Source organism: Cynocephalus volans, chromosome 12 (genome assembly GCF_027409185.1).
Source record: "Cynocephalus volans isolate mCynVol1 chromosome 12, mCynVol1.pri, whole genome shotgun sequence".
NCBI lineage: Eukaryota > Metazoa > Chordata > Mammalia > Dermoptera > Cynocephalidae > Cynocephalus > Cynocephalus volans.
The window spans coordinates 18,061,319-18,064,249 of record NC_084471.1 but is presented as its reverse complement, the minus strand read 5'-3'; the positions used below and the strand labels follow the sequence as shown (position 1 = coordinate 18,064,249).

Here is a 2,931-nt window from a genome sequence, read left to right as displayed (position 1 = left end):
ACCCTGAAGTATTGAAAACATAATGTCCACACAAAAACTTGCCCATGAATGTTCACAGCAGCATCATTTATAGTTGCTAAAAAGTGGAAACAGCCTAAATGTCCATCAGCTGATGAATGGATAAGCAAGATATGATACATCCATACAATGGGATATTATTCAGCCATAAATAAGGATGAAATACTGATAAAACCCAAAAGCATAATGCTTAGTGAAAAAAGTCAGACGCAAAAAGACACATACTATATGATTCCAGTTATATGACATGTCCAGAATAGGCAAATCCATAGAGACAGAAGGTAGATTAGTGTTGCCAGGGGTTTGGGGGAGGGGAGTTACTGCTGATGGGTGTGGATCCTCTTTTGGGGATGATGAAAATGTTCTGGAATTAGGTAGTGGTGCTGGGATACCCGCCTGCAGTGCCATAGTGGCTGGTCTCCCCTTGTGAGTCTGGAGCACCACACAGTCCCAACATGCAGCCAGTCCCAGACTGAGATGGAGCAGGAGTCTGAGGAGCTGAGCCAGTGGCAGGTGGCGCACCAGCCTTACCTGGATAAAGAGAAGTCAATGTCCATCTCAGACACGTCTCCATCTTCTGGAAGCAGTGGAGGGCACAGCTCTTGGAACAATGGCCCACCAGGAATCCAGCACTTTCCTCAGGGCACAGAGATGCCAAGGCCTCCCTTGGTGTCTGCCGAGGCACCAAGACAGAATGCCAGTGAAGTGGGAACACAGTTCCGTATGTCACTGCCTGAGCATGGTGTGGGCTGCTGCCTCCAAGTGACTCTTAACTCCTTCTTAGATAATTTACTGTCAGGGAATGTCTACCTTCCAGCCAGGTATTATGATTGGCAAGGGGCCCCAGATGATGCCCTTAGGAGAACCAAATATTCCAAGGATGGCCATGACCTTCGGTGGGAAACTAAGGATGCTCCCCAATGGGCTGCCAGACTCAGCTTCTAGTGGAATTCTATTGATGTCCCACATCAGGGCCCCAACAATTCCTCATTCTGGCCCTCCAACAGTACCTTTTAACACAACCTCTTTAACACCTAAAATGTTATTGGCCCCAACTGTGCCTTCCACAGAGGCCCAGTCTCTACTCCCATCCCTGGCTCAGATGTTGCCTCTCCAGAGATCTCTGCAACCTTGGATGCCCCAGTTGGGTCCAGTCATTGCTGGTTTTGGAATTCCAGGACTCTCATGTTAGCCAGCCAGACTCCCAGGAAGACCCCTTCCTACCTGAGCAGCCCATACCTGCTCCACAGACAGCAGAGCAGAACTCTGGAGCTCAGGAAAGGGCACGTGGGAAGCGATCCCCATTTTCAGGGCCCTACTGGTGCCAGTATGAGAACTGTGGAAAAGCTTATACCAAGCGCTCCTACCTCGTGAGTCACCAGCACAAACATACAGGTGAGAGGTCCTATGAATGTCACTGGGAAGGATGTATGTGGTCTGTCTTCCATTCTGATGAGCTTGGATGACATATGCGGATACACACCAAATGCCAACCATATAGATGTGATCAGTACAGCCGACCTTTCATGAGATCCGACCATCTCAGCCAAGACCAAAGGATCCATCAATGGATGTCAGAATCTCCAGACCCACAGGCCAACAGTGAACAGATGGGTGGTACTCTTGCTCCTGGCCAATCTTCTCTTCCCCTCATTCTGGCTTCTCTGCTCAGATCCTCCCTGCTTCTAATGAGCTCATCTCTTTGGTAGGTGTAGGCTTAGATGATGACGGAGGATTACAAAGCAGTGTTGAAGCCCAAATGACACTCTGGACCCAGTCAGAGGCTCCTCAAAACCCTCAAAAACTGTCTAGGATGCTCTCACCTCACTGGGGCCACCTACTTCTGCCTGAGTTTAGCCAGATGGGAAGATGGAGCACAGTAGATTGGGAGCTTTATTTAAAAGGTCTTTATCTCATGTTACCCCCCAGCTTGAAACCCTTCATTGACTCTCCTTTGCCTGCTACATAAAATCCAAGTTCTTATCTTGGTCTTCCACAGTTTCCAGAGCCAGACTATGTCCAAATCCTGAATTTACCACTTCCTAGACATATGACCTTGGGAAAGGTTTTTCATCACTATACCCTGTTTCCTTTTCTGGAAAATGAGAAAAACAGTATTGAACTGTATTGGACATGTGATATGTACCACATCAGATTCTCTCTGGTACTCATCAGCCCTATGCAGAGTTTCCATGGCTTCCCACCACTTCCAGGCTTGGATGGAATACCCACCACAGGACGTGGGATCTGGCATCCCACATAGCTGCTAGCAACCTAGACAAGTGGGGGAATTAATACTCATGGGGTAAAATTTTACTAATGAGAAATGGGAGATAGGAGAGAGCCAGGCAGATAAAGTTCCCTTTTTTCTCTCTCTTCCGTGAATTGCTGCAAGGTACCATTTCTCCAAAATACTACAGCCTAAGAGGAGTCCTTCCAAGTAGCTGATGGACATACCTGCTGTGCCTTTTTGGGGGCTTGTCATGAAGCAGTGCCCAGAAACTGCATCACCTCGCACTACCTCCTATTCTTCCCTGCCTCGCTTGTTTTCTCACTCCCAAATCTGGGAGTCCTGGGTTTGTACCTTCCAAATAAAACATCAGTATTTAATTCTTAACAAAAAAAGAAAGAAAAGAAAATGTTCTGGAATTAGTGGTGGTGGTTACACAACTTGTGAATACACTAAAAATCACTGAGTTGTACACTTTAAAAGAGTGAATATTATAGTATTTAAATTATATCTCAATAAAATAAATTATTTAATCTAATACTGGCCAAACAAAATTTGAGAATTCATCACCAGCCGACCTGCCCTACATGAATGTTAAAAGATTTTCTTCAGGAAGAAGGAAATGATATAGGTCAGAAACTTGTATTTACATAAAGAAAGAAAGAGCATTAGAGAAGAAATAA

The 2,931-nt window shown here is 45.8% G+C and overlaps 1 pseudogene; it reads left to right on the top strand.

The window, feature by feature from the left end:
• The first annotated feature begins 495 nt into the window (after positions 1-495).
• On the top strand, positions 496-1,727 carry LOC134391627 (Krueppel-like factor 17; annotated as a pseudogene).
• The last annotated feature ends 1,204 nt before the right edge of the window (positions 1,728-2,931 follow it).